This window comes from Dendrobates tinctorius, unplaced genomic scaffold (assembly GCF_039654945.1).
Source record: "Dendrobates tinctorius isolate UK_male_01 unplaced genomic scaffold, ASM3965494v1 ptg000310l, whole genome shotgun sequence".
Taxonomy (NCBI): domain Eukaryota; kingdom Metazoa; phylum Chordata; class Amphibia; order Anura; family Dendrobatidae; genus Dendrobates; species Dendrobates tinctorius.
The window spans coordinates 3,423,767-3,448,974 of record NW_027361977.1 but is presented as its reverse complement, the minus strand read 5'-3'; the positions used below and the strand labels follow the sequence as shown (position 1 = coordinate 3,448,974).

At 42.6% G+C, this 25,208-nt stretch overlaps 1 protein-coding gene across 7 annotated transcripts in view; it reads left to right on the top strand.

Moving 5' to 3' along the window:
* The window catches only part of SERAC1 (serine active site containing 1), a 1,540,408-nt gene that overhangs the window by 151,429 nt on the left and 1,363,771 nt on the right, over positions 1-25,208 (top strand). For 2 of the 7 annotated variants that reach the window (XM_073561005.1, XM_073561001.1), the window contains exon 2: positions 5,846-6,122. The exons of 2 other annotated variants lie outside the window; for them this stretch is intronic. The gene's annotated coding sequence lies outside the window, so the exon portion shown is untranslated. Of the gene's footprint in view, positions 1-5,034; positions 5,115-5,845; positions 6,123-10,066; positions 10,139-25,208 lie in introns of those variants that run through there. 3 more of the 7 variants (XM_073561002.1, XM_073561006.1, XM_073561004.1) reach the window with 3 other exon arrangements.

Genomic DNA, 25,208 nt, shown 5'->3' with positions numbered 1-25,208 from the left:
TTCCCCCTTTATCCGCATTCTTTATGACCACGTCCTTCATTTTTCACAACTCAAATGGAGCGGGTCTTTGTTCCTGAGATAGATTGTAATGATGGAAAGGGAAGCAAAAGGCCAGAATAAGCCATACACCTGAAAAATGCTTTTGAGAACTCTGCTATTAGAAGTGGAAAGGAAGAGCAAAGACAAAAGAATCTAAATAATAAATGGGCAACAAACAAGGAGAATTGGAACTACTAACGCAGGAAAAGAAATATGATGTCATTGGAATCACTGAAACATGGTGGGACAATACACATGATTGGAACACAAGGCTAAAAGGATACAACTTATTTGCTAGAAACAGACTTGATAAACATGGAGGTGCCGCATTGTATGTTAGAAATGCGTATATCTGCACATAGTTTGAAGCTTCAGAGACTGGGAGTTCTGTGGAGACTGTTTGGGTAAGAATACAAGGACAGAACATTGAAAAGGACACCATTGTAGGCATTTACTACAGGCCGCCTGTGCAAGCTGAAGATATGGATGAACTCTTTATGCATCAAATGGTCCAGAAAATGACAGTTGTCATGGGAGATTTCCACTATCCTGACATTTGTTGGGAATCTCTCTCAGGCAAAACTAACAGGTCAATGAAATTCTTATCCTCTCTTGCTGACAACTTTATCTTCCAAAAGGTAGGGGAGAAAACAAGGGGAACTGCTACCTTGGATCTTAACCTTTATAAACAGGGAGGAAATGGTTGAGGAGGTAAAAGTGGCTGGGACCCTAGGAGGTAGCGACCATGCTATTTTAGAATTTTAGATAACTAGAGGAGGAAGACAGTGAAGACTCAGACGTCAAGGTTAGATTTCAGAAAGGCAGAATTTAAGGGATTCAGAAAGAGAATTGGAGGGATCCAATGGCTGGATATCCTTAAGGACAAAAATGTCCAGGAAGGTGGGAAAATCTTGAAAAATGAAATTCTCAAAGCACAATTGTTAACAAGTCCGAAAAGAGGGAAGAATAGGAAGCATTTAAGGAAACCAGGATGGATGAACACAGAACTTAAGAATATGCTAAAAAGGAAGAAAGAAATGTTTATAAAATGGAAAGAGGGAGGCATATCTAAAGAAGAATATAATGCTGTCTGCAGAACTTGCAGGGCACAAATCAGATTATTAAAGCTGACAATGAACTGAGGCTTGCAAGAGACGTGATAAGCAATAATAACGGATTTTGGGGATATGTCAAAAGTAAAAGAAAAGTCAAAGATGCTATATGATTTTTACAGGATGAAAATGATAAAATGGTAAGACAGGATGTTGAGAAGGCCGAACTTTTAAATTCCTATTTTGCATCTGTTTTCTCTCAAAGGAAATGTAACATCAACTGTTCTTCACTGTCCTATTAAGGGAATAGAAGAATCCAGGATATCTATAAACAGAAAGATAGTATGGAAACACTTAGCTTAGGTCCAGATGAATTACACCCCAGAGTACTGAAGGAGATAGCAGAAGAAATTTTTGAACCCCTCTACATAATCTTTAAAAATTCTTGGAGAACAGGAGAAGTCCCAGAAGACTGGAGAAGAGCAAATGTTGTTCCTATCTTCAAAAAGGGGAAGAAGGTGGACCCAGGCAACTATAGATCGGTGAGTCTGACTTCTATACCAGGAAAGATCTTTGAACAAATTATTAAACAACATGTATGTCAGTACCTGGATAAGAATGAAGTGACTAAACAGAGTCAGCATGGGTTTGTAACTAATAAGTCATATCAGACTAACTTAATTTCTTTCTATGACAGAATCACTGATTGGGTGGATCAGGGAAATGCTGTAGATATAGTATATCTTGACTTCAGCAAAGCATTTGACAAAGTATCTCACACAATCCTTATTGAAAAAATGGCTAAGTATGGAATGGACAAGGCAATTGTTAGGTGGATTCATAACTGGCTTAGTGATTGGACCCAAAGAGTGGTCGTGAATGGCTGCACATCCAGTTGGAAGAATGTCTCAAGTGGGGTATCACAGGGCTCTGTCCTGGGCCCTGTATTGTTCAACATCTTTATCAAAGATTTAGATGAAGGAATTGAGGGTAAACTGATTAAATTTGCTGATGACACAAAACTAGGAGGGATATCTAATACTAGAGAGGAGAGAGAGGATTCAAAAAGATATAAATAAACTGGAGCAGTGGGCAGCAGCTAACAGAATGGTTTTTAACGGAAAAATGTAAAGTACTACATCTGGGCAATAAAAATGAAAAAAGCATATACAGAATGGGAGGAATAGGGCTAAGCAACAGCACATGTGGAAAAGACTAATGGATCACAGACTGAATATGAGTCAACAGTGTGATGCAGCAGCAAAAAAGGCAAATGCAATTCTAGGATGTATTAACAGAAGCATACAGTCTAGATCACGTGAAGTCATTATTTCCCTCTACTCCTCTTTGGTCAGACCTCATCTGGAATACTGTGTCCAATTTTGGGTGCCACATTTTAAAAAAGACATCAACAAACTGGAGCAAGTTCAGAAAAGAGCGACCAGAATGGTGACTGGTCTGCAAACCCTGCCTTATGAGGAAAGGTTGCAGGATTTGGGAATGTTTATCTTGCAGAAGAGAAGACTGAGAGACTTAATAGCTGTCTACAAATATCTCAGGGGCTGTCACATTGTAGAAGGATCATCTTTATTCTCATTTGCACAAGGAAAGACTAGAAGCAATGGGTTGAAACTGAATGGGAGGAGACACAGATTAGATATAAGAAAAAACTTTTTGACAGAGTGATCAATGAGTAGAACAGGCTGCCACGAGAAGTGGTGAGTTCTCCTTCAATGGAAGTCTTCAAACAGAGGCTGGACATACATCTGTCTGGGATGATTTAGCGAATCCTGCTTTGAGCAGGGGGTTGGACCAGATGGCCCAGGAGGTCCCTTCCAACTCCACGATTCTATGATTCTATGGAGGGCTAGCTTTCCATGATTTTACCTTCCTTCCCAGTGGAAGATTCCTTTTTTAAATCTAGATGGGAGGAGGCATGTAACATTTGCTCTCGATCACTTATTGAACTTTTAATTGGCATGAATAAGAAAAGTATTGAAAATATGGAGGGTGAAATTGAGAGTCTGCAAAAGAAATTAACTGATTCTCTGAGCCCATCTGATATGGAAATTTTTAATAAGGACTTGGACAACCAATTCAGTAATTGGGATAAAGAGATTCAAGAAACCAAAGCTAAGAAATTTGCCCGTGATGTACAGGACTTTAAGAGCAACTCTGTTTATAGATGACATAAAGCACAACCAGTAGCTCGGTCCTCATCCATCTCATCAATTTCTTCTACTGATGATGGTACCATCTCCAATCAGCGATCCTTCACATCAGGTAGACCTAGACGCAAGAGTGGATATTACACTCGTAGGAATAACTCTACCAGACCCATGAATGATGGTAATCCTGGATCATCTAAACTTAAGGTAGTCAATCTATCTCAACATGTCTTGTCTGATATACAAATTGAGGTGCTCAGTCTAGGCCTTTCTTTTTCTCCAACTTCAACTTTTGAATTTTTTACCGCAGTGAGCGAACTTCGTTTGTTTGCGAGAAAGTTCGTTCTTCAAAAATTATACTCCAAAAAATCGTCTGATGATCTTCAATGGAATATACAAGAACAAGAAGCGATAGCAATACTAGATGAATTATGCAAAGAATCAATGCCTGACTCTGCTTTACCAAGAGGTAAGTTTACAGAGGGGAAATCTAAAAACTTTCCCTCTCTTAGTCTATTTCCCGAGATCGAATTATTTGTCTAGATGGTGACCGAGGAATTTAGAAAAATACCGCAACATTTCCATCATGACAATCTATCTAAGGAAAAAAGATCCGCTCCATTTGAGTTGCGGAAAATGAAAGACGTGGTCATAAAGAATGCGGATAAAGGGGGAAAACGTGGTGATTTGGCCCACCACATTATATGAAAAAGAGGCATTCTGTCAACTTAAAGATGTTGACAAATACAAGAAATTAACCTTTAACCCCACTTCTGCTTTTCAGGCTGAATTAAATAACATATTGGAGGAAGCCTTTCTTGAAGGAATTATACCAAAGGATTGGAGAGATAATTTGATACTTGATTTCCCAAGAACACCGTGTTTATATCTTTTACCAGAAGTTCACAAGAACTCCCATTGCTCACCTGGACGACCCATTATTTCTGGGAATGGAGGGCTATTGGAAAGTATAGGTAAGATGCTGGATTTCTCCCTAAAACAATCGGTAGAAAATCTTCCTTCTTACCTTAGGGATACGGGGGATTTACTTTCCAAAATTAATAACATTTGTCTTGAACCTGATATGTGGTTACTGACATTAGATGTTGAATCCCTTTACACCTCAATCAGGCATTCAGATGGATTAGAAGCTGTTAGCTTCTTTCTGAAAACCTCTGATATGTATGACCGTTTTTCTCGTTTTTTATTAGCCATCTTGGAGTTTGCACTCTCACATAACTATTTCATTTTTAAAGGGGAACTCTACCTGCAGCTCCAGGGAACAGCCATGGGGACGGCCTTTGCGCCGTCCTATGCATGTCTGTTCCTGAGGCTGTGGGAGAGAAAAACTTTCCTGACTGACCCTTCCTCTCTTGCCTCTCAGACCTTGATGTGGACTAGATACATCGATGATGTATTTGCAATTTGGCAGGGTACTGAAGGTGATCTCCTCAAATTTGTTGAACAGCTCAATTTCAATGACAATAATATTAAACTTACGTGTCATTACAGTCGAATGAGTGTCGATTTTCTGGACATACGTATTTCCAAGGGAGAAGATGGATTTTTACAGACTGATCTATTCTGGAAGGAAACTTCAGTTAACAGTATACTTCATGCTACTTCGGCTCATCCCGTCCACCTGAAAAAGAATATACCTTATGGTCAATTCCTAAGGGCAAAACGTATATGCGCAGAAGAATCTACTTACCAGACACAGGCTGATGACCTTCACAAACGCTTTGAGGAAAGGGGAAAGTCTGGACGAACCATCAGGAATTGCAGAAATAGGGCTTCGCATGTGAAAAGAGATGATCTATTAAAAAGTAAGAAGAGGCCAATGCATCAACAACAGGTGAGATTTATTTCCACTTTCTCTAACATTTCTTTCTCGGTAAGAAAAGCTTTGGAGAAATATTGGCCTATGATAAGATCGTATTTTGGCTGAAAGTACCACTCCATCACTCTCTATTACGTATCAGAGAAACAAGGATCTCCTGAGTCATAGTTATTACAAAGGACAAGAATGTGAATGTCCTTTTGGGTCAAAAGGTTCAAAATGGGTTTTCCTTCCCTGCATGAATCGTGCAGCATGCAAAAATTTGGAACGTTCTACCTCATTTAAATCCAGTGATGGATGTGGAGAATTTTCAATTACACATCACGTTACCTGCTCCACTGAAAATGTGGTATACTACGCAACGTGCCCATGTGGCTTTATATATGCCTCACCTCGAAACAGCTCCGCCTGAGAGTGAGAGAACATGTTTTCGATATTCAAGCTACGGCAAATTGTCAGTCTATTGATCAACTCAAACCCATACCATGACATTTTAAGTTGGCACATGGATGTAACAGCAACCTACTACAGGTTCGTGGTATTGATCACGTTTTACATGATAAACGTGGTGGAGATACAAAGAAAGAATTGGCCCAATTGGAGACACAATGGATTTTCAAAATTGACTGTGTTTGTCCCAAGGGACTTAACGAGGTTCTTAGTTTTGTTTCATTTTTATGATTTTAGTGTTTGTCTTTGTGTTATATGTATTTTAACGCTCACTTTTTTATTTACATTTTTTTCAGATTTGAAGGTTTTTTGCTTCCTGATGCCCCTTTAGTATAACGACAGATGAATTACACCCCAGAGTACTGAAGGAGATAGCAGAAGAAATTTTTGAACACCTCTCCATAATCTTTTAAAATTCTTGGAGAACAGGAGAAGTCCCAGAAGACTGGAGAAGAGCAAATGTTGTTCCTATCTTCAAAAAGGGGAAGAAGGTGGACCCAGGCAACTATAGGCTGGTTAGTCTGACTTCTATACCAGGAAAGATCATTGAACAAATTATTAAACAACATGTATGTAAGTACCTGGATAAGAATGAAGTGTTTAAACAGAGTCAGCATGGGTTTGTAACTAATAAGTCATGTCAGACTAACTTAATTTCCTTCTATGACAGAATCACTGATTGGGTGGATCAGGGAAATGCTGTAGATATAGTATATCTTGACTTCAGCAAAGCATTTGACAAAGTATCTCACACAATCCTTATTGAAGAAATGACTAGGTATGGAATGGACAAGGCAACTGTTAGGTGGATTCATAACTGGCTTTGTGATCGGACCCAAAGGGTGGTCGTAAATGGCTGCACATCCAGTTGGAAGAATGTCTCAAGTGGGGTACCACAGGGCTCTGTCCTGGGCCCTATATTGTTCTACATCTTCATCAACGATTTAGATAAAGGAATTGAGGGTAAACTGATTAAATTTGCAGATGACACAAAGCTAGGAGGGATAGCTAATACTAGAGAAGAGAGAGGATTCAAAAAGATATAAATAAACTGGAGCAGTGGGCAGCAACTAACAGAATGGTTTTTAACAGGGAAAAATGCAAAGTACTACATCTGGGCAATAAAAATGAAAAAAGCATATACAAAATGGGAGGAATAGGGCTAAGCAACAGCACATGTGAAAAAGACTCGGGTATACTAATAGATCACAGTCTGAATATGAGTCAACAGTGTGATGCAGCAGCAAAAGGCAAATGCAATTCTAGGATGTATTAACAGAAGCTTACAGTCTAGATCACGTGAAGTCATTATTGCCCTCTACTCCTCTTTGGTCTGACCTCATCTGGAATACTATGTCCAGTTTTGGGCACCACATTTTAAAAAAGACATCAACAAACTGGAGCAAGTTCAGAAAAGAGCGACCAGAATGGTGACTGGTCTGCAAACCCTGTCTTATGAGGAAAGGTTTCATGATTTGGGATTGTTTAGCTTGCAAAAGAGAAGACTGAGAGGAGACTTAATAGCTGTCTACAAATATCTCAAGGGCTGTCACATTGTAGAAGGATCATCTTTATTCTCATTTGCACAAGGAAAGACTAGAAGCAATGGGATGAAACTGAATGGGAGGAGACACAGATTAGATATTAGAAAAAAGTTTTGGACAGTTAGAGTGATCAATGAGTGGAACAGGCTGCCACGAGAAGTGGTGAATTCTCCTTCAATGGAAGTCTTCAAACAGAGGCTGGACAGACATCTGTCTGGAATGATTTAGCGAGTCCTGCTTTGAGCAGGGGGTTGGACCAGATGGTCCAGGAGGTCCCTTCCAACTCTGATTCCATGTCTAAGATACGAATAAATTTCGATTCTATGACTGTTGTCACCAATTTTTGAAATTAAATTATTTCTTATTATCCCTCAAGAATTGTTATTTTATTAACCGTCATGGATTTTTTCACTTTTTTATTTTATGGTGGTTCACTGCTATTGTTGAAAGTAATTCCAATATTGTGTATTTCATCTGAGATACATATATATATATATGAACAACGACAAAGCAAAGTCCAGCAATAACGTGAGCAATCCAGGATGCTGTTAAAATTTGTTTTCTTTTTATTCATAAATCCATTAAAATGCAATGGTCCAAGCAGTTCAAAACAGCAATAACGCAGGAAAGTCGTGCAGATAGGACTACGCGTTTCAGCGGTAGAACCCGCCTTCTTCACGGTCCAGAATCTAGTCTGCTTTCCAAACATGGAACCTTATATACATCCCACTCCCATCAGGGTAATTATAAACATATGTGAGAGACTTAAAAACATGTGCTATAAAAGCAGATCAAACATATAAACTATCCACATATTGATCAGTATACAACATGCATAAAGATTATAAGGAAAGAATTCAACATATTGGAGAAAAGTACATTAGGAATGTCCGATAACCTGACCATAAGATTTAAGGCCCTGTGCACACAGTGCAGACTCCGTGCAGTTCCGCAGCAGATCTGGCCCTGCAGAACCGCAGCAGAAAAGCAGCAGAACTGCACGTGATGCACAGTACCATTAAAGGCTATGTAAAACAAAAAAGGCTGTGCATATGCTGCAGATTTTTCTGCGCAGATCTGGTGCAGAATAAAAGAAGCAGCATATCGCTTCTCCTGTGCGGCTCTGCTGCAGCTCTCCACCTGCTCCATTATAGAAACCTGCAGGCGGAAACTGCAGGGGAAATCCGCACAAAAACTGCACCAAATCTGCGATAAATCTGCACTAAAACTGCAGGCAAAACGCAGATCATCTTACTTAAAGATTTAGCAAAATCTACGCGGAAAATTCCACAGCAGAATCCGCACCGTGTGCACATAGCCCCAGTGGTACAAAAACATAGAACAATAATATTAACCAGCATTATAAAATACAAATATATCAATACGGAGAATGTAGTGTATCTAATTAATTGCAATATATGCCGTATGCAATATGTAGGTTGCACGATGAACCCCCTTAAAACTAGAATCCGCAAACACCTATCAGACGCTAGTAATTTGCCTATGGTTGGTGCATCAGTAGTATCCCGACATTTTTCAAAAAAGCATAGTGGGGATTTACGCGGTTTCTCCTTTATGGGCATAGAGCATGTAAAAAAACCATTGCGAGGGGGAGATTTTCATAAAAAAATGCTTGCAAGAGAAAGTAGGTGGATATTTGAGTTGGGGACTCGCATGCCACAGGGCTTTAATAACCGCCTGGATATCATTATGCACTATTGATATATTTGTATTATATAATGCTGGTTAATATTATTGTTCTATGTTTTTGTACCACTGGGGCTATGTGCACACGGTGCGGATTCTGCTGTGGAATTTTCCGCGTAGATTTTGCTAAATCTTTAGGTAAGATGATCTGCGTTTTGCCTGCAGTTTTAGTGCAGATTTAGTGCAGATTTATCGGAGATTTGGTGCAGTTTTTGTGCGGATTTCCCCTGCATTTTCCGCCTGCAGATTTCTATAATGGAGCAGGTGGAGAGCTGCAGCAGAGCCGCACAGGAGAAGCGATATGCTGCTTCTTTTATTCTGCACCAGATCTGCGCAGAAAAATCTGCAGCATATGCACAGCCTTTTTTGTTTTACATAGCCTTTAATGGTACTGTGCATCACGTGCAGTTCTGCTGCTTTTCTGCTGCGGTTCTGCAGGGCCAGATCTGCTGCGGAACTGCACGGAGTCTGCACTGTGTGCACAGGGCCTTAAATCTTATGGTCAGGTTATCGGACATTCCTAATGTACTTTTCTCCAATATGTTGAATTCTTTCCTTATAATCTTTATGCATGTTGTATACTGATCAATATGTGGATAGTTTATATGTTTGATCTGCTTTTATAGCACATGTTTTTAAGTCTCTCACATATGTTTATAATTACCCTGATGGGAGGGGGATGTATATAAGGTTCCATGTTTGGAAAGCAGATTAGATTCTGGACCGTGAAGAAGGCGGGTTCTACCGCTGAAATGTGTAGTCCTATCTGCACGACTTTCCTGCATTATTGCTGTTTTGAACTGCTTGGACCATTGCATTTTAATGGATTTATGAATAAAAAGAAAAAAATTTTTAACAGCATCCTGGATTGCTCACGTTATTGCTGGACTTTGCTTTGTTGTTGTTCACATTTGTATGGATGGACTCCTACATCCAGATCCGGGCACAACGGAGTTAACCAGGTCAGCTGAGGTTCCAGGTGGTTCACAGGAGTGAGCTGGTCTACATTGTTGGATTTATACATACACATATATATATATATATATATATATATATATATATGTATAGTTTTTTCATACTATTATAACACTGCATATTTATCACCATATGTATGTATGCTCATGTGTGTGGGCATATATATATATATATATATATATATATATATACAAAAAATGTGCATGTGTGTATATATGTACTTGTGTAAATTTTTTTTTTTGCTTTATATATTTTTTTCTATTCATATTATATTTTTAATATTTTTTGCAGATATTTTTTCACTTTCTTATTCAATTTCTTCTTTTCACCACTGAGTGTCACTCTTCTGTACTACTATTTAAGGTATGTGCACGCTGTTTTCTTCTTCTGTCCCTCTCCCATAGGGTTAACATCAGACTAGCTTCATTAAATCAATGGGCATGACTTAACATATAGAGAGGGGGATATTTCTTGCCTCCTCGCTCCCTCCTGCATCTGTTTTTCTTGTTATGTGATGCGGTGAGCGCTTCCTGGCATTCGGACGAGCTCGTTGCCTTGGTTACGCGTCTCCACACGTCACTGATTCTGCGCCTTCCCCACTGTCGTGTCAGTGGTGGGAGTGCATTAGTGACGTCAGACGCCGACTCCATTGCTTCAAACCCCTCACCGCATGACCAGAAGCACCGTGTTTACCGCTCCGAGGGACTTCCACCCACTGATATATAAAATCTGAGCAATATATCTAGACAACTAGACAACACGCCCCCCGAAGAAGCATCAAAGCAAAACGCGCGTTGGCGTCTGTAAGAAAAAAGAGTCCTGATTAGGAGAGGTGGAAGAGCCGGGAAGAAGGTCTGAGACGATCTCTTATCAAGCTGAGGTCGAAGTTTATTCAGAGATACACGGCAAAACAGAACAGATAGAGAAGTTGAAATATGCGGGCAAAAACAGGAATTCAGACGGGCACAGATTCGCTAGGAAGTCTGGCGATGATAAGGCTCTGTGCCCTGGCCATGGTGAGGCACAGCGGCATGATGGCGATGGAATGGCCCCGAGCAACAGTAACAGGGGCTTTTTATACATTATGCAAACAAGCTGTATACATATTATAGCAAAAGGCGTATATGGTTACATCTAGAGTTGAGCGATACCGTCCGATACTTCAAAGTATCGTATCGGATGGTATCGGCCGATCTTTAAAAAAAGTATCGGTATCGCCGATTCCGATACCGGAAGTCCCATTCAAGTCTATGGGACTTCCGGTATCGGAATAAGAAAAACCCTTTCCTGCCCTTGTACAGCCTCTCTGGGGTCTGTACGGGCCTTTCGGGGGGCTGTGCCGGCCTGCCAGGGGGTCTGTGCAGGCTCCGGTGGTCTGTGCCGGCCTGCCGGTGGTCTGTGCCGGCCTGCCGGGGGGCTGTGCCGGCCTGCCGGGGGGAGGTGCAGGCTCCGGGGGGCTGTGCCGGCCTGCCGGGGGGCTGTGCCGGCCTGCCGGTGGTCTGTGCAGGCTCCGGGGGTCTGTGCAGGCATCGTCCGATGGGACTACAAGTCCCATCGGGCGATGCCTGCTACCATGACAGTGATTGACACATTAGCCAATGATGGGACAGTAGTAGTCCCATCATCCGGCTAATGTGTTAAATGTAAAAAAAAAAAAAAAAAAAAAAAAAAAATTACATGCTACATACATACAACATGCATACTACATACATGCTACATTCATACTACATACTACATACATGCTACATTCATACTACATAAATACTACATGCAACATACATACTACATATATGCTACATGCATGCTACATACATACTGCATGCTACATACATACCACATATATACTACATACATACTACATGCATGCTACATGCATGCTACATGCTACATACATAACACATATATACTACATGCATGCTACATACATACTACATGCTACATACTACATATATACTACATGCATGCTACATACTACATGCTACATACATACTACATATATACTACATGCATGCTACATACATACTGCATGCTACATGCATGCTACATACATACTACATATATACTACATACATACTACATACATACTACATGCATGCTACATGCATGCTACATACATACCACATATATACTACATGCATGCTACATACATACTACATGCTACATACATACTACATGCTACATACATACTACATATATACTACATGCATGCTACATACATACTACATGCTACATACATACTACATATATACTACATGCATGCTACATACATACTACATGCTACATACATACTACATATATACTACATGCATGCTACATACTACATGCTACATACATACTACATATATACTACATGCATGCTACATACATACTACATGCATGCTACATACATACTACATGCTACATACATACCACATATATACTACATACATACAATACATTCATACAATACATACATAGACATACAGTACATATAACATAGAGTAACATACTTACCAATACTTGTCACATTGTTCCCCGAAGCCATTGTCTTTTCCGGGATAAATATTAACATAACAAACCACAAAAATACTCACCCACGATCCGAAGCAGTCCACGAGTGTGTCCCACGACGATCTTGGGTAGAGAACTGCAGCATCAGATGATGCTGCCGTTCTCTACGGGCTGCAGGAATCCAATGACGGAAGGTAGGTATCCTTCCGCACTGTATTCCTCCGCCACTTAAAAAAAAAAAAGTCCCTAGTCTCACTTTATGCCATTGCTGTGTGGGAAATTCCCACGCAGCAATGGCATAAAGTGAGACTAGGGACTTTTTTTTTTTTAAGTGGCGGAGGAATACAGTGCGGAAGGATACCTACCTTCCGTCATTGGATTCCTGCAGCCCGTAGAGAACGGCAGCATCATCTGATGCTGCAGTTCTCTACCCAAGATCGTCGTGGGACACACTCGTGGACTGCTTCGGATCGTGGGTGAGTATTTTTGTGGTTTGTTATGTTAATATTTATCCCGGAAAAGACAATGGCTTCGGGGAACAATGTGACAAGTATTGGTAAGTATGTTACTCTATGTTATATGTACTGTATGTCTATGTATGTATTGTATGAATGTATTGTATGTATGTAGTATATATGTGGTATGTATGTAGCATGTAGTATGTATGTAGCATGCATGTAGCATGCATGTAGTATGTATGTAGCATGCATGTAGTATGTATGTAGCATGCATGTAGTATGTATGTAGTATGTATGTAGTATGTATGTAGCATGCAGTATGTATGTAGCATGTATGTAGTATGTATGTAGTATATATGTAGTATGTATGTAGCATGCATGTAGTATGTATGTAGTATGTATGTAGCATGCAGTATGTATGTAGCATGTATGTAGTATGTATGTAGTATATATGTAGTATGTATGTAGCATGCATGTAGTATGTATGTAGTATGTATGTAGCATGCAGTATGTATGTAGCATGTATGTAGTATGTATGTAGTATGTATGTAGCATGCATGTAGTATGTATGTAGCATGCATGTAGTATGTATGTAGTATTTTTTTTTTTTTTTTTTAACATTTAACACATTAGCCGGATGATGGGACTACTACTGTCCCATCATTGGCTAATGTGTCAATCACTGTCATGGTAGCAGGCATCGCCCGATGGGACTTGTAGTCCCATCGGACGATGCTTGCACAGACCCCCGGACATCAGCACAGCCCCCCGGCAGGCCGGCACAGCCCCCCGGCAGGCCGGTACAGACCCCCACAGGGTGCACAGACCACCGGCAGGCCGGCACAGCCCCCCGGCAGGCCGGTACAGACCCCGGGCAGTCCACACAGCCCCCCGGCAGGCCGGCACAGCCCCCCGGCAGGCCGGCAGAGACCCCCGGAAGGCCCGAAATGACGGCGCATCATGATGCGCACACACCGCGCATCATGATGACGTCAGGCCGTCAATCAACTGAACTTCCGATTCCGATGCCGAATTCCGATATTGAAAAAATATCGGAAGTCGGTATCGGAATTCCGATACAGCAAGTATCGGCCGATACCCGATACTTGCGGTATCGGAATGCTCAACACTAGTTACATCATATCTTTTTGGACAAAGGAAAAAGTAACACAATATTACATCAGTAATTAACTTTTTACCAGACCACATTAAGAAACACATAAATCCAATATTATCTCTAACTACTGTCATTAATCTTATTACTGCTCTTAGACTAAACCCATAAATTCATACATTTGACAATTGCAGAAGTCTGTTTTCTACTAACACTATCATGAATACACATATTTCCCATATATTCGTTGGTTTTAGTTTCTCATTGCCCTGAGGCTGATCCAATTTACCTGTATGCACATCTACTAAATTGGTTAATGGGCATGATCTCATTTTACATCCTCCATCTGCTTTTACAGAGTACATCGTATTATTTCTATTGTAAAAGTTGAATATATTCTTTCCTAACTTTCATAACATGGCTGCCTCGTTGCTCATGGCTGCTCAGTATATTATGGCTGACCATTCTCTTACAAATCCCCCTCTTGTACTCTGTCCAGAGTACAACATACAGTACTGTAATATTCATGGGTTAATTATTGAAAATAAGAATATTGAGGTCATTCAGCGCTTTATGCACATGTGTGTGGGCAAAAGTCCCTAAAAATAGCACAAACACATAATAAAAAAATAATTCAAATAGTCCCGAAAAAAATAAGTTGCACAATAGTTAAGTCTTTTGGTCTTTTTCTTCTCATTCTTTGGCTTCTGGATTTTACTGATCTTCTCCCCCTCTCACACTATCAGAGTCCCACTGTATAGTGTGAAGCATCTTCTCCCGATCATCTAATAAATCCATGGTCGTAGGAGTCGAATATGAAAATCTTCAGCTGACCTGGAGAAAATAGAAAAAAAAGTGGAGCATCAGTCCTTACCAGAAATCTCAGTAAGATAATTAAGAAGTCTACACTGATCAATATGAACAATTTTAACAACTTTGTAGCTTGAAATTTGAGCAAAGACTTAATCATTGTTGTTGGGATGTAAGGCATCAGCCTGTCCCCTTCAATGGGCAGGGACTCAAGGGAATTGAACAGAGATGAGTCTCCATCCTTCTCTTGTGCCTTTACGAGATCTTGAAGGAGAAAAAACAAGGGGGGGGGCTCGTCCGGGATTTTTTAGTGACTGCAGCGATGACTTCTTGGGGATATTTGTCATCGCCTGTGAGTGCAGCTTCCTTGGCTGCGTGGTCTACATCTGCATTGCCAAGGATGTGGGGGTCAGGAATCAACTTCTGGTGCCCTTTAATTTTACAGAAGGACCATAAATTCGGGAATTCTTTGCCCCGCGGCTCAATTTGTTTTAGAATGTCTGCATATTGCAAGGGCTTGTTCTGAGAATCAACCATCCCCCTCAGGGCCCATACATTGAGATACAGGGTGAGGGCTGAAACAACACTGAAAATATTCATTGTCTCTGTACACACAAGAATGACCTGTAAAGCTGCTTCCAATTCAGCTCTTTGAGCGGAGAAATGACCAGGGAGTTTATACTGCAGCAGCAATGGCTTAGCTGGAAGTCACACAGCGAAGCCAGTGACGTAATGCCCCTCATGCCAATATCAAGCTCCGTCGATATAGGCACAAGAAATTCCTTCTTGGAAATCTGTTCGGAAGGGGGAGGGAGTGACATTAGCCTGTTCAATTTGACAATCGTGACTTTTTCCTGCATATTATATCATCTGGGCTAAGTGATATTTCTCACCCACTTCAACTTGTAAGTCTCTAGTCTCAAAATCAATGATCCATTGAGCCATTCTGTGTGAATTAATACCTGAAGCTTTTCCTTTCAGCAAAGTTTTTAAAGTGACATGCGGGGTTTGTAAAATTAAAGGAGCAAATCCCACTATATGTCTCACTTGATTCATAGTCCAGTGAACGCCCAGTAGGTGCTTTATGCACAAAGTGAATCCTTTCTCCACGGGTGTAAGCAGCCTAGAGTAGTAACCTAGGGCATACAACTGACTAGACACTTCTGGGCTTTCTTTGGGCCATTTTTGTAGAAGCACAGAAGAAATAGAGACATCACCAGTATGAGTCTGAATGTAAAAAAGGCTGGGAAGGGTCAGGGTTAACCAATGAGGCAGCTGCGGTAAGGGCGCGCTTCAATCCCTCAAAAGCCTGTAAGGCGGCACCCTCCACATTGACAGGTGCAAAATCATCCTTAACATCTTTCAATAAATCATACAGTGGTTTAGCCAGATAAGCAAAATCTTCAATAACTTCTCTGGAAAAATTGATAAAACCCAAAAATTTTCTGAGCTCAGTAATGTTAGTTGGTATGGGGACAGCCTGAATAGCTTTAACCCTATCATGCATGGGTTTCTTTCCTTCTGCTGAGACAGATACACCCAGAAATTTAACCTCTGATTTCATCAATTGTACTTTGTCTAAACTCATTTTGAGTCCTGCATCTTGTAAAGCCTGGCAAACATTTTCAAGGGTCTCTTTGTGTTCACATTCATCGACAGTTTGAATCAATAGATCATCCACATACTGTAAGGCTGAGTTCACACGTGGCGTTTTTTCGCGTTTCCGCGGAGGTTTTAACCGCGCGATTTTGCCGTGAAAACGCGAAACATAAGCATCCCATGCATTCCTATGGGATTCTGCAATGCTGTGCTAATGCTGCGGTTTTTACCGCAGCGGAATCGCTTCGCGGTAAAAACCGCAGCATGCTCATTAATTTTGCGGAATCGCGGCGATCCCGCACCCATAGGAATGCATTGTTCCGCTTACTTCCCGCATGTGGCTGTGCACACCATGCGGAAAATAAGCAGAACATTTGCGGATGGTACCCACGGTGCGGAGGAGAGGAGACTGTCCTCCGGGCTTTGGGTACCATATCCCTGTAAAAAATAGAATTTAAAATAAAAAATATTGTTATTCTTACCTTCCGGCGTCCCACGCAGCCTTCCCGCTTCTCTCCACGCTCTCGTTCCCAGTAATCCTTTGCGAAAATGCCCGCGATGGCGTCCGTTCTCGCGGGATCGCGAAGTATCGCGGTCATTCGTGCGACGTCATCGCGAATTACCGCGAGACATCGCGATCCCGCGAGAACGGACGTCATCGTGGGCATTTTCGCAAAGGATTACTGGAAACGGCTGCGCGGGACGTTGGAAGGTAAGAATAACACCATGTTTTATTTTTTTTTGCATTTTATCTTTTACTATTGATGCTGCATAGGCGGCCTCAGTAGTAAAAAGTTGGTCACACTTGTCAAACAATATGTTTGACGAGTGTGACCAACCTGTCAATCAGTTCTCCAAGTGATGCTACAGATCGCTTGGAAAACGCTAGCATTTTGCAAGCTAAATCCGCTTGCAAAATGCTAGTTTTTCCGTGGGAAAATCGCTGGAATTTAAAATGCGATTTTCCCACGGAATGGAATTCTGGAATTCTCGCGGTAATTTCCGCGAGAGTTCCGGTACGTGTGAACTAACCCTAAGACTTTGTCTCCGTAGCCAAGGGGTTCTAACACTTGAGCCAATGCCTGATGGAAATACACAGGAGAACTGTGAAATCCCATGGGCAACCGTGTGAACAGGAATTGCACATTCTCAAAAGTGAATGCAAAGCGGAGGGCAGATTCAGGTGTTAGGGGTACTGAGAAAAAAGCCATTTGCAATGTCTAAACAAGAAAACACGTTACAATCACACCTCAGCTGTGACATAACTTCAGGGACAGATGCAACAAGGTGAGCAGCTGAGGGAGTGTACTTATTTACAAGTCTCAGGTCTACTACCATTCGAAAACTGCCATCTTCCTTTTTTACAGGTAAAATAGGACTGTTACATGGGGAATTACCTTTCACAACAACACCTTGCTTCTCCAATTCACTGACTGCAACCCTTATGTAAGGGATGGCGTCCTCAGGAATACGGTACTGACGCTGGAAAGGTGGCAGTTTTTCACCATCAATTTTAACCTGAGTTTGCATTAACCCACAATCAGTTTTCTTTGAGATCCACAATTCAGGGAACCTTTGCTTCAATTCATTTTTCAGAACATCATTGTCAGTATTTTCAACATTTTCATTAGAACCTAATCCGAAGCTAGCAATGGGTAATTTGTGACTCCCCTCATCCTCCTCCACAGGTACAATTACAGAACAGATAGTGGCTTCTTTGTTCCGCCACAGAACTTTGTCACATAAATCAACAACAATTCCCATTGCTCCTAAAACATCAGTACCCAAAATAGTGGACCGTAACTGTGGGTTTACCAAAAAAGCGCATCGAAGACCCCTTTGCTTCGAGATCCCCCTGTGTCCTGAAATCTCAGGTTCACTGGACGACTTTTTACTGCTTGAATACAGGAGCCCCCCGAATCCTACCAAAATGGTATTCTCAGGCAGTCCAGGGGGTGACTGCAATTTGTGTCTTGTTACTGAAACTGAGGCTCCTGTATCGATGAGGATGTCTTCCCAAGGCAGCCCCTCTATTCTCCCTCTGACATAAGGTCTACCGTCCCCGCCCAGGGAAAGGGGGGCAAGGAGGGTAAGGGGAACAGGGGGAGCACTCCATCAATCAGTGTTACCTGCCGTGGGAAGCCCGAAAAATCCATCATCCCCATCTGGACACTGCTTCCGTCCAACAGCCGCCACCTCCCCCCCAAAGAGATCCTTAGTCAGGGTCCGATCCTCATGTTCCCGTAGCTCCTTGATCAGGGGAGCGTAGGGATGAGGAGGAGTGACCCCTCCCTGTATAGCATGGACCTCCGGACGCGGATAAGTGAAAGCCGTTGGGGAAGGAGCAGGAGCAGAAGGCTCCTGTGAGACTGGGTTAACCATTTGAAGGCCGTTGTACTGCTGATACTGCCTAAGGTCATTCACTGCTGGGTACGGAGGTCTAACTCCGAAAGGTGGCCTAGAGAACTCCCAGGGCTGTTGGGGGTTAAATGGTGCCCGGGGTTCTCGGGGTACAATTCCTGGCACAAGGTTGGGACGAAAACACAAGGTTGGGATGAAAACGTCTAACATGTCCTAGATGAACACAAAAAAATAACACAAGGGGGACTTCTCATGGGATCCCGTAGGGGCTCTGCCGAACGGGACCTGCCCATTCTCGGCAGCTGGCCGTACCCTCCTGGCCTCCCTGAATCAGCAGATACACCCCGAGGAGAATGGTACCCAAAAACATTAGACTCATCACCCTTCACCTCGGATTGCATCGTCCTAATAAAACACTCCCTTACTTTCTTCCCAATTAGGCAACATTTTTTTTTTTTTTTTTTAATAAATTTGGCCTGGGATTTTTTTCTCGGGATAGAAGCAGCATCACACCTAACCTAGGGTCTGCATGTGCTGGAGCTGTCGGGACAATATATCTTTCCTCAACTGTGTCTGCATAAGCTGGAGCTGTTGGGACACTATATCTTGTTATGTACTACTTCACTCATTCTCCTCTCTACTCCAGTCTACAACTGTATTTACATCAGCACTGTGTCTCGAAGCTGCAGTGTCCATCTGTGACATAACTGCTCTCAGCTGCTGCTGCTGCTCGCACCCCTCCTCTCTGTGCTTCCGTGCTAGCTCCAGCATCTCACTCAGCTTTTCTAATCTCTCCCTATACGCTGCCCCTCCCCGGGTGATCATGTTAACATATTGTTGTGTAAGCTGCCTATCAAGAGCCTGATCAAAAGTTATGACTGTCTTACACAAAGTCACTACTTGACTATTATCTTACCCTAGCAATTTTTTTCTATCTAGTTCCCTGTTCTCTGTGGTAAACCAACGCATACAATTCAACCACGTGGTTTCCACATTAACCCCCTCCAGCTGGGGTGTGCCAGCATATTTCTCTGCCTGCTTCCGTAACCACTCCATATTTACAGTGGTCTACAAGGACGAATTTTACTCTGTTCTAGTATCAACAAATGCAATTTAAGCAAAGTTAGATACTGTCATGGTCATGTTACCGCAAGGCGGACCCAAAACACACGTGACCCTGGATACACCGCCTCCAGTGGGGCGAATTTAAATAATAAGAACGTGCAGGTGGATACGCCGCCTCCACCTGGCGAATTTGGGAATTACACGTTATACATAAAATCTGGAAACCCTGCCTCCAGTAAGGCGAATTTAAATAATAAAGGGGGAACCTGGGAAACTTTAACAATGGTGGGCCCTGCGATAGGGAATGGGGACATGGAGACCTCCTAAGCTCCCCTGAGCCAGTGTCCCTGCACTCCTTACATTCCCTAAACAGGCTCCTCACCTGTCGCCGCACGCGTACCTTAACGCCCTTGCTCACCCTGACCCTAAACCCTCACTAGGGAATGGGTCGGTGCGGAGACTAATCCCACCACTGCACTAATAACACACATGAGGAAAGAGACAATACAGGGGAAACACCACTTAGCTTTGCTCTGTTGCGTGCGCTCCTAGCAACAGAGCCCTCCACCTGAGTGCATCTTCTCCTCCACCTGGATCCATCACCATAACAGGATCCTCCACCTTAGTGCAGCCTTGGAGCAGAGTCCAACACCAGTTGCAGCTGCTTAGTACCAGAGTCCCAAGGAAGTGTTCAGCTTCTGCCACGAAGTCAAGCATGCTTGAGTCCAGCTCAGCGGCCAAGTCCCACATGGTGAGTGCCACTCTCCATAGTCGCCACTCCACCAGCCCATGCAGACACTTCCCGCTGACACCATCACTGCGACTCCACCACGCCATGCCAGCCCTTCGTCCAGACACCATAGCTGCAACACGTCCCCCCTGGCTAAGCTGCGCAGGACTCCTCACCAGCTCCATCCTTCCTCCAGGCTCTCCAAAAACAGAGTGAACACAAACTCACAATATCACAGGCAGTGATTGCACACCTCTAGCACACCTTTATAGGGTGTCACACCTGATACCTAATTAAGTGCACAAAAACCCAAAGTGCAATACCACAACCAACACCGGGGACAGTCAAAACACCTTTGAACTTAACCAAAGTAAAAAAAGTTCACTTTGTGCTTTTAATACCGCCAGATCCAACACTGGATCATGACAGATACTCACACCTCTCTCGAATGGAAGACCACCTGCCGGCTGTTTGGGGTCCACCAGATATCAAAAGAGGTGCAGCCGTGATTCCAGCCTCACTCGTTAGCTTGCCAGGCATCTCCCCACACCCTTTTAAAGCTTCTTGCTACCGGGCACAAAAAAATTCTCACGTCCTTGTAGATAGCTTCTTCTTAGTTACTCATCTTTTTATAGTCTTTTTCTTTGTCCGTGGTTTTCTTATAAAAAATCGGGCAGGCGGTCTCGGAGCGATCATGAGAGGTTCTTCAGGCTGGCTTCCTTTGACCGGTTTAACGTATGGCCATACGCGTTTTTTTGTTTTTTTCTTCACTCTTCCAACCTCCAAGCCCTCCTCTACAGCTTTCTTCCGGTGGTTCTTCTGGAGGCCGCTCTCCGGAGCTGCTCCTCCTGGCTGGCAATCGCCACTTGTAAGAAAAAGAGTCCTGATTAGGAGAGGTGGAAGAGCCGGGAAGAAGGTCTGAGACGATCTCTTATCAAGCTGAGGTCGAAGTTTATTCAGCGATACACGGCAAAACAGAACAGATAATCAGAGAAGTTGAAATATACGGGCAAAAACAGGAAATCAGACGGGCAGAGATTCGCTAGGAAGTCTGGCGATGATAAGGCTCTGTGCCCTGGCCATGGTGAGGCACAGCGGCATGATGGCGATGGAATGGCCCCGAGCAACAGTAACAGGGGCTTTTTATACATTATGCAAGCAAGCTGTATACATATTATAGCAAAGGGTGTATATGTTTACATCATATCTTTTTGGACAAAGGAAAAAGTAACACAATATTACATCAGTAATTAACTTTTTACCAGACCACATTAAGAAACACATAAATCCAATATTATCTCTAACTACTGTCATTAATCTTATTACTGCTCTTAGACTAAACCCATAAATTCATACATTTGACAATTGCAGAAATCTGTTTTCTACTAAGACTATCATGAATACACATATTTCCCATATATTTGTTGGTTTTAGTTTCTCATTGCCCTGAGGCTGATCCAATTTACCTGTATGCACATCTACTAAATTGGTTAATGGGCATGATCTCATTTTACATCCTCCATCTGCTTTTACAGAGAACATCGTATTATTTCTATTGTAAAAGTTGAATATATTCTTTCCTAACTTTCATAACATGGCTGCCTTGTTGCTCATGGCTGCTCAGTATATTATTGCTGACCATTCTCTTACAGCGTCTTCCTGCCCACACTCCATCCAGGTTGGATTTTGATATATGCACCGTTTGACATATTTATTATTATGGGCAGTATTTTTTGAACTACTAAATCACTCGATTTTATTTATAAACCCTGCTGCTAGCTTGCAGTTCTCTCTATATTCTCTCAAGTTGGTCCGTTATTTGGTCCACTTGTTTTGCACTACTGCACTTTATATTTGTTATATATGAGAGATATTTGTATATCTAATATATAAAGCTCAAAGTGTGTATGTATGTGTGTATGTATGTGTGTGTGTGTATGTGTGTATGTCCGGGATAGGCATCCGCACCGTCGCAGCTACAGCCACAAAATTTGGCACAGTCACACGTCTGGACCCCGAGAGCGTCCTAAGCTATGTTGTGAGGTGAAATTTTAACCCCGCGCGTTCCAATTCACCAAACAATTTTGCCCCCATCTACATACTGTGGGGAAAAGTGTGTGCACGTCAAGCCCCGCCCCTCATTATGATGTCACAATGCCCCTATTTGCATACTGGGGAAGCAGTGTGTGCGTGTCAAGCCCCGCCCCTCATTATGATGTCACAATGGTTGCCATGGCGACGCTGATGTCATCAAAGGTTGCAAGCCCTGCCGCCGCTCATTATGATGTCATAATGGTTGACTATGGATTGGAGGATGTGTGATGAGTATATGGGCACCGGACTATGGGATGGAGGATATGTATTACGGGTATATGGGCACGGGACTATGGGATGGCGGATATGTATGATGGGTATATGGGCACGGGACTATGGAATGGCGGATATGTATATGGGCACGGGACTATGGGATGGAGGATATGTATGATGGGTATATGGGCACGGGACTATGGGATGGCGGATATGTATATGGGCACGGGACTATGGGATGGAGGATGTGTGATGGGTATATGGGCACTGGACTATGGGATGGAGGATATGTATGACGGGTATATGGGCATGGGACTATGGGATGGCGGATATGTATATGGGCACGGGACTATGGGATGGAGGATATGTATGATGGGTATATGGGCATGGGACTATGAGATGGCGGATATGTATGATGGGCATATGGACACGGGACTATGGGATGGAGGATATGTATGATGGGTATATGGGCATGGGACTATGAGATGAAGGATGTGTGATGGGTATATGGGCACTCGACTATGGGATGGCGCATATGTATGATGGGTATATGGGCATAGGACTATGAGATGAGAATATGTATGATGGGTATATGGGCATGGGACTATGGGATGGAGGATATGTATGATGGGTATATGGGCACGGGCCTATGGGATCGTGGATATGTATGATGGGTATATGGGCACGGGACTATGGGATGGAGGATAATTATAATTTTCTATAACTAACCACAGTTAGTTACTATGCCCGGGCAGCGCCGGGCTCTTCAGCTACAAGCCCCGCCCCTCATTATGATGTCACAATGGTTGCCATGGCGACGCTGATGTCATCATAGGTTGCAAGCCCTTACACCGCTCATTATGATGTCATAATGGTTGACTATGAGATGGAGGATGTGTGATGGGTATATGGGCATGGGACTATGGGATGGAGGATATGTATGATGGGTATGTGGGCATGGGACTATGGGATGGCGGATATGTATATGGGCACTGGACTATGGGATGGAGGATATGTATGACGGGTATATGGGCTCGGGACTATGGTATGGCGGATGTGTATGACGGGTATATGGGCACTGGACTATGGGATGGAGGATATGTATGACGGGTATATGGGCACGGGACTATGGGATGGAGGATATGTATGACGGGTATATGGGTACGGGACTATGGTATGGAGGATATGCATGATGGGTATATGGGCACGGGACTATGGTATGGAGGATATGTATGACGGGTATATGGGCACGGAACTATGGGATGGAGGATATGTATGACGAGTATATGGGCACGGGACTATGGGATGGAGGATGTATGATGGGTATATGGACACTCGACTATGGGATGGAGGATATGTATGATGGGTATATGGGCACGGGCCTATGGGATAGTGGATATGTATGATGGGTATATGGGCACTCGACTATGGGATGGAGGATGTATGATGGGTATATGGGCATGGGACTATGGGATGGAGAATATGTATGATGGGTATATGGGCATGGGAATATTGGATGGAGGATGGGTATATGGGCACTCGACTATGGGATGGAGGATATGTATGATGGGTATATGGGCACGGGCCTATGGGATGGTGGACATGTATGATGGGTATATGGGCACGGGACTATGGGATGGAGGATAATTATAATTTGTTATAACTAACCACAGTTAGTTACTATGCCCGGGCAGCGCCGGGCTCTTCAGCTAGTGTGTATATATATGTATATTTCAGGTAGGTTTTTTTTTACCACATGTATTACTCATATGCATGTGTGTAGATGCATATATATATATATATATATGTATGTATATACATTTTATTGCACTTTATATCTGGCTGTTATTTGTATTTTTATTTTTGTATGGATGTTTCATATATGGCTCATTATTAATTTTTGTATCATTGTCATGGTCATATGTGATATATATGGATTGCATTAATTAATTTATACTGACCTGGTCTCAGTGTGGTATCTAGGTGATGCTGATTCCCTTATTTACAACTGCAGTATTACATTCCGATTTTATCCTTTACTAGCTGAAGAGCCCGGCGCTGCCCGGGCATAGTAATTAACTGTGGTTAGTTATAACAAATTATAATAATCCTCCATCCCATAGTCCCGTGCCCATATACCCATCATACATATCCTCCATCCCATAGTCGAGTGCCCATATACCCATCCTCCATCCAATAGTCCCATGCCCATATACCCTTCATACATATTCTCCATCCCATAGTCCCATGCCCATATACCCATCATACATATCCTCCATCCCATAGTCGAGTGCCCATATACCCGTCATACATAGCCTCCATCCCATAGTCCCATGCCCATATACCCATCACACATCCTCCATCCCATAGTCCCGTGCCCATATACCCGTCATACATAGCCTCCATCCCATAGTCCCGTGCCCATATACTCGTCATGCATATCCTCCATCCCATAGTCCCGTGCCCATATACCCATCATGCATATCCTCCATACCATAG